The sequence below is a fragment of the Dipodomys merriami genome, unplaced genomic scaffold (assembly GCF_024711535.1).
Source record: "Dipodomys merriami isolate MVZ:Mamm:240054 unplaced genomic scaffold, mDipMer1.0.p SCAF_6, whole genome shotgun sequence".
Taxonomy (NCBI): Eukaryota; Metazoa; Chordata; class Mammalia; order Rodentia; family Heteromyidae; genus Dipodomys; species Dipodomys merriami.
Window position 1 is genome coordinate 44,157,436 of NW_027206179.1, and position 13,083 is coordinate 44,170,518.

Here is a 13,083-nt window from a genome sequence, read left to right on the forward strand (position 1 = left end):
AACAAATATTAATATGAAGTGATTGAATAAAGACATTTACTTTTCTAAATTTAGAGATAAGGAGAATTTTATTTTATTTTATTGTGATTTATTAAGCTATAATTGTTTTTTTCAATTGTTTTGTTCAGAGTAAAAAAAATGACACAAATCAAAATCTTTACCTTATTTCTCACACTTTGGATTATATATGTGTTCATTTTCTCCCAGAAATAATTGTCTAGATTTTCCCATCCAAAGAAATACATACATTTAGACCAGTACTTATCATACTTGCAATCCGATATGTGTATGTGCATGTGCATATATAATTTGCCTTTATTTTTTAAACTATAAAGTCATAATGTACAATAGATTTTCTAGTGCTTTTCATGGGAGCACTGTGAATGTTTCTTTGAGAAATAATATTGTAAATAAATCTGTAAGATTCTGAAAAAAAACCTTGTAATGCTATCAATTTATTGTTACCAAAAAGAAGAGTAAGTTCTACATACATTTTTGAGATAAAGCTTCATTTGGATGCATCGTGCTCTAAACACACCAGGTCCAATGAACATATACAAAAACAGGTGTACCACATTCTTGAAGTGTCTGTGTATATACTAAATATAGCTTTATTTGTCTGCAGATATAAGCAATGAAAGAAGTGAAGCCTGCATTATATAGAAGACAAGACTACAACAGTCAGCTATTTAAATCATATTACATAAAATCAAATGTAATTAATTTTGTTATGTATAATATTTTATATATGATTTTTATTATGGAAAATATTTGTTTGCTTTTCAAACATTTATGTGAATTATAAAACCACTGAATGTAAACCATTGAATGTATAACCATTGAGAGTCAGAAGGAATTGTGCATCAAAATATTTCTTCAAATAGGAAATAAATCCCTTTAACTCATCTGACACAAGTCATCATTGAGTCACTGAGAAATTAAATCTGACAACATAACTCAAATGTAAAATTCAGCCCTTATAATGGTTTATTACATATCTTGAAGTATTTATAGTGGTGAAAAATTTTGAATGCGCTTTTTAGCCACTATGGGATTTGAGCAAAATGCCATCTGAGGAATTGTTTCTATTTAGGTCACTAGCTTAGTTATTTTTCACTCAGCATCTAGTTATCTTAGGTCCTAATAATTTATCTATCTATTTCTCCTGAATATTTGGAATTAAAGACATACTCAACCATGCTCTGCTTTATGTATCTCTTATAGAATCAAAAGAAAAAGGGGTACCAAATATCTTTACAGCTGTCTTTAGAATCCAGTTTAAAGGTCTGAGTCATCAGTTGTACCAAGTCACTCATTTCATTTGTATGACTTTTCCCTTCCCTGGAATCCCCATCTGACTTATCTGTTGAACTTGTAAAAGAACTTAACTCATCCTCAGACAATGAATCAGTTTTCTTTCCTGAGCAATACTGCAGTCAGAAGAGAACCATCTGGTAGGGATGGAAGGCCTTCCTCCTGTGGTTTCTCTGGCCCAGTTGCACTCCTCACTGAAGACCCTGAAGGAAACATCTCTTCCTTTAACTGCTTTAGCCGTAGGCTGGTAATGGCCGATCCTTTGATGATGATATCTCACTGTTTGTAGAACGGCTCACAGACTCACTGGCTAGTCTATTTTGGTTTTCAACATTTTGTGTTGATATGACATTCACTTTTCCCACAGTAGTATGAGAGGACAAAAACTGAGGAGGTGCTTCTATTAAGCCATTGTGCTTAGTCTGTTCTCTTTTCTTCTGCCATGGCTGTCCGGAAAGGGATGGTTCAAACGCAGAGTTGTGTGGCTGCAAACCTAGATGGATTGTGTCCTGCTTTTCCATAATATATTCCTCAGCAACTTGTTCCTGGTCCTTTGGCCTCTGGTCTTTATTTAGGTGCTAAAGTGGCTTAACTGGTTCATTCCCTTCCCTATGGCCGTTATCAGAGCACCATATGGAAATCAGGATTTCAGGCTGAGCCCTGGATTCCGTGTTGTCCTGTGTCTTCTCTTTCACTTGAGAAATGGTGCACTGACCTAGCTCATTAGCAGCATCTAAATGTCTTGGTTGATTCTCTTGAACTGAGCCATCATTCATTAACGCTCTCCTTTCTGCAGGTAAGATGTCAATATTTACTCTACTAATCATAGCTAATAATTCTGTAGTCTTGCTTATGTCTGGTTTGCCAGTGTGGCCTTTTGGACTAGCAGGTGATTTCAAAGGACCAATAACCATAGGCCTTTCTTGGGACAAACAATTGTCTTCACCCATTACATAAGTCTTGGAAACCTCAGAACAGTGAGGGTGGTGGTGGATCACATCATGGTCTGATTCTGCCTTTATGGAAATGATGCAGCAACAGGTTTGGATTTAGAGTCACCATTTTTTATGTTATTTCTGGAAGTTTTTGCCTTTGTGGCCTCCAAAAATAAGGATGTTTGGTGTTTTACATGAGGTTGCTTCAAGATGCTTCTCACAGAGGGTCTTTCTTCAGGCAGCCAGCTCTGGGCTATAAATTCTTTGTATTTGGTGGCAGCTTTCCTTCAACCATCTGGTAAACTACAGAATTTATGTCTTTTGCGTTGAAAGCATGTTTCAGTGTCCATTTCATAGTCACAGCATCCCAAAGCCTCAACATCAGACTTATAATTGTAGGGTGGTTTGAAAACAATTCAGGGCTCATGTAATAGGGTGTGCCAATGAGGGTGTTCGTCATGTCACTATTATTTTCTAACACTCGTGCGATTCCTAGGTCACCCACTTTGATGATGTTTGTTTTTGTTAGGAAGACAGTTTGAGTTTTCAGGAAATGTCTTCATGTACATCAAAATATAGTTTCCTTTCTATGTATGGCTGTATATCACATCATTTGACAAGAAATACTGCCTACACAGGAAATAGTTTTTATAAAGTAAAATATAAGACCTACTCAGTAAATTTTCACTTTATATTTAAATGACTTTAGAAATAAATACTCCAGATGTTCTTAGTTTCTTATAAAAATACTTTCTTCAAAATTACACACACACACAAATACTCTAATGAAATTTCTTTCAGTCAGTTATGTTTTTATTATGTGTTAGGTGCTTTGCCAGGAGATAAGGATATATATAGCAGTGAATAAAAGAATACTTCCTTGCTCTTACAAAAAAAAGGAAGAAAAAGGGGTTTTCTTAGTTTCTTCTTAAATCTTGGTCAGGGTAAGCAACATACATGAACTAAAAAATGTTTATTTTCTTCAAATTAATATACTTTCATATAGATTTTCGTTCACTGTAAAGTATTGTAGTAGTTCCAAGTTGCTATGTAACAATACATTTATTGTACTCTAAGTAAATTTCTCAGCGAACAGTTTTACAATAATGAACACACTTTACCATGTCAGCCATCCCAGCAATTGTTTCTTTGATTTCAAGGATTTAGGGCAATAGCAAATTTAAGGAGAATTGCTAGGGAGTGTATGAGATGATTGAGAAATATTCACACTTAGAATACATTTTTAATCTAGTTTCTGAAGCACCTCTAAGTTTTCCATTGCTGAAGGAACTCTCAGGAGTTTCCATTAGAATGAGTGTACTGATTGTTAAAACACAGTCTCACCAAGAAATGAAAGTATCTTCTTCTATTTGAAAAGCCATGCAGAGTCTGAGATTTTTACACTATCTCCACACTAACATTTTGCTATGCAGCCCCAGGATGCTCCAAGAATTATGAGACTCCTGTGTCAGAGACAAAGCACTTGGTTCGTATTATGCAAGGTGAGGAGGGGAGGCAGCCAGTGAATCTGTTTTCATTTCCCCCAAAATCTTAAAAATGGAAGCAGGGCTCAGGAATTTTTGTGCACAGAAAGCTTGCCATGGCAGAAGTACCCTGAGTTTCAATAACTGTAATCTTTAGCCAGGTGCCGGTGGCTTACGCCTCTAATCCTAGCTATTCAGGAGGCTGAGACCTGAGGATCGCAGTTCAAAGCCAGCCCGGGCAAGAAAGTCCATGAGACTCTTACCTCCACTAAAACCACTAGAAAACAAGAAGTGGTGCTGTGGCTCAAGCAGTAGTACCCTCGCCTTGAGCTGAAGAGCTGAGGGACAGCGCTCAGGCCTAGAGTTTAAGCCCCACAACCGACAAAAACAATAATAACTTTAATCTTAAAAAATGTTTTCTACCAAGTATGTTCATACTTTTTTTGAAAGTTGATATTACATTTGTAAACTGGTCACCAAAAAAATATGTCTTTTACTCTACAGATTGACGCTGTTACACTATTCACCAAACTGTAGGTTTGTGCTGCCTTAGACTATAAAATATCTCTTAAGAGTTTATTTTAAAATGTCCTTTCATTTATTTTTTTTATTTTTTATTTTTTGGTTCAGTCGTGTGGCCGGAACTCTGGGCCAGGATGCTGTCCTTCAGCATTTCAGCTCAAGGCCAGCGCTCTACCACTTGAGCCATAGTGCCACTTCCAGTTTTTTTCTTTTTTCTTATGTGGTGCTGAAGAATCGAATCCACGGCCGCATGCATGCAAGGTAAGCGCTCTACCACTGAGCCACCTTCCCAGCCCTCATTAACTTTTTTATATTACTCATTTTCAAGATTTATTTAATAATTTATTTTATTTTATTTTATTTTTTGTTGGTCGTGGGGCTTGAACTCTGGGCTTGGGCGCTATCTCTCAGCTCTTCAGCTCAAGGCAAGGGCTCTACTACTTGAGCCACAGCACCACTTCCGATTTTCTAGTGCTTTATTGGAGATAAGAGTCTCATGGACTTTCCTCCCCTGGCTGACTTTGAACCGTGATCCTCAGACCTCAGCCTCCTGAGTAGCTAGGATTGAAGGCGTGAGCCACTAGTGCCCAATTATCAAGATTTATTTTTAATGATAAGTGGACAAAACCTCATAAAGAAAAATAAAAGTTAATCTAAATGTTTGCAACAACATTTTAGCATCTAATCAACAAAAGATTGTCCTAACACTTAAATGTATTAAAATTTGTAGGACTAACATAATTTACTAGAGAAGTGGTAAAGTTCATAAAGAAAGAAAAACCCTCTGGGCAGCCACATGAAAAAAACTAAATGTGGATCAAAATGGATTAAAGAACTCAACATAAAATCTGAAACTCTGAAACTACTGTATATAGTAAGAGAGACATTAAAATTACAGGCACAGGGAGAAACTTCTGAACAGAGTCCCAGGGTCATAACAAATTGGAGAGAGACTTGACAAATGGGACTACCTTAAAATAAAAAAAGTTTCTTCACAACTAAAGATTTAGCTACCGAGAACATAGCTAGCAAGATCAAGAGAAAGCCTATGGATTGGGAGAAGGTCTTCACTAGCCATACAACGGACAAGGGTTTCATATCTAAAATATACTTGGAACTCAAAAAATTAAATCCGCCAACAACAAATCCTCAAAGAAACAACTGCCCAATAAGAAAATGGGCTAAAGACTTAAAGAGAAACTTCTCTGAAGAAGAAAGAAGGATAGCCAATAGACACATGATGAAATGCTCAACCTTCCTAGCCATAAAAGAAATGCAAATCTAAACAACATTGAGATACCACCTCACTCCAGTTAGAATGGCTAAAATCAAGAACTCTAATAACAACAGATGCTGGAGGGGATGTGGACAGAAGGGAACCTTACTTCATTGTTGGTGGGAGTGTAAACTTGTTCCTCAAAAGACTCCACATAGAGCTCAGCTATGACCCAGCAATCCCACTTTTGGGCATTTACCCAAATGTTTACAAACAAGACCACACTAAAGCTACCAGCACAACTATGTTTATTGTAGCATTACTTACCATAGTTAAGATATGGAACCAACCCAGATGCCCCTCAGGAGATGAATGGATCAAGAAAATGTGTTATATATACACAATGGAATTCTATGCCTCCATCAGAAAGAATGACATTGCCCCATTTATTAGGAAATGGAAAGATTTGGAAAAAATAATATTAAGTGAAGTAAGCCAGGCCCAAAGAAACACAGGTCCCATGGTCTCCCTTATTTGCAATATCTAGTATATGTATGAGTCAAGCAGAAAAGGTCAGATAAGTTGATGTTAGGAAATGAACCCTAAGATATGTACTCAAATGTTTTTTTTTCATGTGATTGTTTCTAACACATTTATAATATTATTTCTTTGTTGCTTTGTATGTCCCTCCCCCACAGTATAACCCCTGCTTTCACTGTATTTGATGTCGGTATAATTTGTTGAGGAGAAGGGGAAAAACAAATCGTTTAAATAGGGATACAGGTAGACCCATTGCAACAATGAGATGTACAAGACGTTATGTCGAAAATGAACTTTACAACGTTGGGGGGGGGTGAGGGGGGACCGGGGAAAATTGGGTGGGGGGTGGGGGAGAGGATGGGAAAGGTTGGGAAGGGGAAACAAAGGAGGAGGCTACAATGCTTGATAAGAAATGTACTCATGGGGCTGGGAAGGTGGCTCAGTGGTAGATCACTTGCTTTGCATGCATGAGGCTCTGGGTTTGATTCCTCAGCACCACATAAGCAAAAAGAAAAAAGCCAGAAGTGGTGCTGTGGCTCAAGTGGTAGAGCGCTAGCCTTGAGCTGAAGAGCTGAGGGACAGCGCCCAGGCCCAGAGTTCAGGCCCCACGACCTGACCCCCCAAAAAAATAAATAAAAAAGATTTAAAAAACAACAAAAAAGAAATGTACTCATTATCTTGCCCATGTAATTGTAACCCTCTGTATAGTATTTTCACAATTAAAAAATCATAAAAAAAGATATAGCTACCAAACTAGAAAGACAGTCAAGCAATTGGGTGAAGATATTTACCAGCAATTTATCAGACAAAAGCCTAATATCCATTATATGAAGTGAACGCAAGAAATTAATCCCTCCCAAATCTAATAAACCAATCATTAAATGGACAAGGGAGCTAAAGAGAGACTTCTCAGAAGAAGAGATAAAAATTCCAAAGAAACACATGAGGAAATGTTCATAGAAGAAATGAAACGAACCCTGAGATACCATCTTACGCCAGTCAGAATGGCCTATATCCTAAATTCAGAAAATGGCAAATGCTGGCAGGGATGCGGAGAAAGAGGAGCCCTACTGCTTTGCTGGTGGAAATGTACACTAATACAACCACTTTGGAAAGCAGTCTAGAGATTCCTCAGAAAACTAAACATAGATCTTCCCTACAACCCAGTTGTATCACTCCTAGGCATTTATCCTGCACTTCCATGTTCATTGCTGCATTGTTCACAGTTGCCAAGATATGGAAAGGACACAGATGGCCCACTATAGATGAATGGATCAAGAAATCGGGGTACCTATATACAATGGAATATTATGCAGCCATTAGAAAGGACAAAATAATGGCATTTGCAAGGAAATGGATGGAACTAGAACAAATCATGTTGAGCAAAATAAGCCAAGATCAGAGAAACAAATGGCACATGGTCTCCTTGATATCAGAATGTTAAATTCAAAATGCAAGGAGATGTAACAAAGTAAAGCAGACTGAAGAAATCTCTTCTTAATTTGTCACCTCGTTTTTAGATGACTCTATGTTCTTGAACCCACATATGGTATACACATGTGCACACAAGAGGGAAGCTAGTTGTTCTGGTAGACTTAGTATGGTTTTGTTTGTGATCATTTGGGTAAATGTCCAAAAGTGGGATTTCTGGGTCATAGGGGAGCTCTATGTGGAGTCTTTTGAGGAAGCTCCATACTATTTTCCAAAGTGGTTGAACAAGTTTACACTCCCACCAACAATGCAGTAGGATTCCCTTCTGGCCACATCCCCTCAGTAGATGAATGGATCAAGAAAATGTGATGGGCTGGGAAGGTGGCTCGGCTCAGTGGTAGAGCGCTTGCCTTGCATGCTTGAAGCCCTGGGTATGATTGATTCCCCAGCACCACATAAGCAAAAAGAAAAAAAGCCGGAAGTGGCGCTGTGGCTCAGGTGGTAGAGCGCTAGCCTTGAGCTGAAAAGCTGAAGGACAGCACCCAGGCCCAGAGATCAGGCCCACTACCGGAAAAAAAAAAAAGAAAATGTGATATATATATATATATATATATATATATATATATATATATATACATATATATATAATGTGGTATATATATATGTGGTATATATATTATATAATATATATATATATATATATATATATAAAATGGAATTCTATGCCTCCAACAGAAAGAATGGCATCGTTCCATTTTTTAGGAAATGGAAAGACTTGGAAAAAATTGTATTAAGTGAAGTAAGCCAGGCCCAAAGAAACATAGGTCCCATGGTTTTCCTTATTCACAATAACTACTATATGTCTGGAACAAGCAGAAAAGGTCAGATAAGATGATGTTAAGAGAAATGAACCCCAAGATAAGGACACAAGTGTGTTTTGTTTGTTTGTTGATTTGTTTTTTTCTCCCTAGCTATTGTTTCTAACATATTTATAAGGTATTATGTGATTTTTTTTGTTGCTTTGTATGTCCCTCCCCCACAGTATAACCCCTGTCTTCACTCTATTTGATGTTCATATAATTTGGGGAGGGGAAGGGAAAAAACAAATTGTTTAAATAGGGATACAGATTGACCCATTGCAACAATGAGATGTACAAGCCGCTATGTTGAAAAATGAACTTTACAATTTAGGCAGGGGGGTGGGGACGAGAGGGCAGGGATATAAGGGGAAACAAAGGAGGAGGCAACAATGCTTGTTAAGAAATGTACTCATTTCTCTGTACAGTATTTTCACAATAAAAATGTTCTCATTTCCTTGCTCATGTAACTGTAAACCCTCTGTACAGTATTTTCACAATAAAAACTTAATTTCAAAACTAGAGGGAAGCTAGTAGGAGGACACAAAATCAGAGGAAAATGGGTGAAAAAAAAAGAAACAAAAAGAAAAAAAGAAGAAAACAGAGCCAGGTCCCAGTGGTTTACATTTAAAATCCTCACAAAACAGGAGTCTCAAATCTGAGACTGAAGTTCAAAGCCATCCTTGACAGACAAAACCTCAAGATATGTATTTCCAATTAACCAGCAGAAATCTAGAAGTAGACGTGTGGCTCAGTTGATAGGATGTCAGCCTAACAACTCCAAAGCCTTGGGTAAAATCTTAATAATGTCATAAAATAAAGGAAGGAATAAAGGAAAGCAGAATGGAAGGAAGGAAAGAAAAGGAGGAAGGAAAGAAAGAAAGGAAGGAAAGAAAAGGAAAGAAGGAAGAAAGGAAGGCAAGCAGGCAGACAAGCACAAAAGAAAGATATAGAAAAATATTTGAAAGAAAAGCATACTACAAGCTACATTGTTATATAAAAAATAAGTATATTGCAAACTGAATGAGATATAAAATTAAAACCAATGTGGAAATTAATTAAAACTAAAACCAATTAGTGTGCTTGAACTCATCCCCCCCCTCAATAGGACAGAAAGCAAATGTGGTAGAAAATAGCCACACATTCCCTGTATTGAAATAATGTTTTAAAATTTATTTATTATTATGTTTCATAATTTTCACATATACCAACAATTTTACATCACAGTGAAATCAGTTTGAATATGTAAACTTCAGAATGGAATGATAGATATCCGATCACACAGACAAACATACAGCAAGACAGAAATGCAAATTTAACTTAACTGTATCTATCTGGGTATATAGGTAAGTAAACTTCCTTCCAATGATAGGGTACAGTGATTAGGAAAATCTACCATATTCTTATTTTTTGCAAAATCTCTTTAGACCTTCTTATAGTCATTTTCCTAAATCTTTTAATTGTTATGCTTCATTTTCTTCAAATTAATCTGATATTGGGTAAACTTTTTCATTTATATTTTACTTTATTTTTTGTGCAATAGCAGTATTATGTATATAATATATAATGGAAATGACAAAAGGGAAATAATTCGTACCTTACATCTCACACATGCATAATATTTTCTCCTGCCATAAGAATGGGAACACTGCATAAAACCATCCCACCTTTATTTTATTTTAATTATTGCATTAAAAATACATGTACTTAGAGTACCTATCATACAATTCTTTAACATGAGCATACCTTGAGTTCTACTCAAACTATTGTTTTGTTTTCATATCTTGAAACGTTTAACATTTCTTTGTAGAGAAATCCTGAAAAATTGTTGACCCTTTCAAGATACATAATACAAAATTGTCCCCATGTTTATGAGATGAAAATTTTATATTTAAAGGACAATGTATTTAATACTGTCTCATGATTTTATGATGAGCTTCTAAGCCACTGATTGGCTTGCTACAATAAATTCTCCATGTGTTCTATTTACATCAATCTATATCCACTTGCTAAACTGAGATCTTTAAAATTTGAAAGATTTTTTTCTTAGCTATATTCATGATACATTTAATTGAGAAGCAAGAAACTATAAAAATTTTGGTTTCAAAATATTTTCTATGGAAAGAAAAAGGGTTGTTGATTGTTATCTGAAAAAAGCAGTTGTTTACATTAAATTAAGTTTTCAGGCAAGCTTTATACAGTCCCCCTAGTAGTGTGCAATATATCTGTTTTATAGACTTATCAATTATTAATCACTAAATTCTGAAATGAGGTTCTTGCAAAAACCCAATTTATAATTCATGAAACGTAGCTGAATACTGTGGTATCAGATACATATTTTTGCATCTGTGTGGAATTGTGATTTTTAAATTCCTTTTACTAATGCCTATAGAGTATGTTAATATTAGATATCATCAATTAATAGAAGTTAGGCCACAATTCTCCACATTTCAGATAAATTTCTAAATTGTAGAATTTAAAATCATCTTTAGAAATTCTAATAATGACAGAGGATATAGAAATATAAATATCTATAAAATTGTCCTTTCAATTTCATAAATATAAAATACATAGGAACTTCATTTGAATTTAGACATTTATCTCTAAGCTTTGTAACAAAGTTCAGGACCACTCTGTTTTTAATTAAAATAGACTATGTTTAAAATTATTTTATAATATAAAGTGTTGTCCATTTTCTAAAGTACAAGTCAAAATTGTACTTACCTGTTATGTACAATAAAAATGCAAATCTTTATTCTGGCATTGGTCTTTATAAAATAATGCATATATTTATCATCAATTATATGATTTATCTTCCTATCTTTAGCTCAAATATTTTTTTCTAGAAAACAATGTTTCTATTTCTTTCCCTCCAAATTCCTTCAAATTTACAACCTTTATTCCACTGTGTTGTAGTCAGGTGCTAATGACTCCTGATGAGAACTGTAGCTACTAACAAGGCTGAGAGCTGAGGAAAACAGAAGTCAACACAAGCAGAAATGTCCATGTAACTCTAATCCCTAATTACTTATAAATAGAACTGTGTGATAATTGGTTGTGTGCTAGCCTTGAACAAATTTTTTTTTAAAAGTTCAGGAATTGTACACAAACTCTTAGTTCAACCACAGGATACTCCCTAAAAAAAAACAAAACTGATTTAATCTTATTATATTGGAAGTGCTCTGAATGCAAGCTCCTATTCATCTTTCTGGTCTGAAACAATACAGGAAGTACTAACATTGCAAATCTTTATAAAATATTCTGTTTTATAATATTAATAAATAGTGAATTACCATGTAATGCAAACATTCAGTTTGTTTTCCATAATAATCAGAATTCAATATAATTCCATTGTTCAATTTCTCAATAATTCCAGTATGAAAAATATTCAAATTGAAATAATCCTTCTAAATTATAGCTTTGTAAAGTTATTGGGGGACAGTCATATTTTCATAATATATCAATTTCTCTAAATTATATATAATGCTTATATAACTATATATTATAGTCATTAGAATTGTTAAACAATTAAGGAATCAATAATATAAAATTCTTAAATATTAGGTATACTGCTACAATCATACCAAAATCTTTATATTTGATCCATATTCATTACTATAATTGTAGTTCAATACTGCATAATAATACTACAATCAATGTTATATCATATATCAAACAGTGGGCCCATGAAATCTATTGATATAACTCTCTTAGTTAGTGTTAGCATATTCTATAAGGTTTCTATGAAGGAAAAGTCACATAATAATTCATTTCTTAGAACATGTCACATTCATAGTTGTTACTGTAAACAGGGTAAAATTTTATACACTTTTCTTTTGAGGGAAATGTATGATTTGTGAATGGAGTTGAATTTCTGTATGCAGGAACACATGTGCACATATTCATAAACTCACATTCACACAATTTTTTGTCTTGAGCACCATATGGCCTCTTTATAAGTCTTTTGTCATCTAGAATGTGGAGATGCTTACTATTGCCTTGGCTTATCTAACTCATTTTCAGAAGTGAAATGAGATTCCTGATTAACTTGACTCATGCTTAGATGTATAGATTAAATGCCCCTTAATGTGTCTGCTCGCATCTGGTATTCCAGATGTTCCTGTAATAACCATGTGAAATTCAACACAGCATCTCCAGGGACACGAAAAAACACCTTAAGAAAAAAAAAAGTAGCATAGGACTTGTGTTCCTTTCTGCAGACTACTTCTCAAGAAAATAGGTATTCGTAGGTTCGTGACCCAAACCCATCTCAACAACTACCTCAACACTCCTAATCCAACCTTAAGTAAAGAGTATGAATACATGACTCATTTAAGGATTCTCATGCACAGAGAAAACTTATTAAGATAATTCCCTTAAAGGCATTTTGAAATTTTTATCATCATTTCTTCCTTTTCCCAGTCTGAACTGGGATTGATGGGTTATGGGTTCAGTTTAAGCATCATCAGAAATTTAGACAGAGACAGATACCCAGAAGCAGACTAAAAGAAAATTTCAAGTCCCAGGCCCAGGGAGTTTGAGGGTCAGTTGGCAGATTAGAACACTAATTGTGACACTAACACAGTAAGGAGGACTTGTGAATGGTTCAGAGTTGCAGTTAGATATTTTGCATGAGGATGATTCCTGGTTGTTGTTTCTTTGCATTACAGAAACACAAACAGAGACAAGGAATTTTGTTTTGCATTGCTTCTGCATTAATACTTGAAATTCTCCTAAGAAAATGCTGGCAAGAATTTCTGATATTATGGCTCTCTAAAGAGACA

The 13,083-nt window shown here is 35.0% G+C and overlaps 1 pseudogene; it reads right to left on the bottom strand.

Annotated features, from left to right (window-relative positions):
- Positions 1-1,226: 1,226 nt before the first annotated feature.
- Positions 1,227-13,083, bottom strand: part of LOC138814308 (serine/threonine-protein kinase Nek4 pseudogene) — a 43,023-nt pseudogene continuing 31,166 nt past the window's right edge.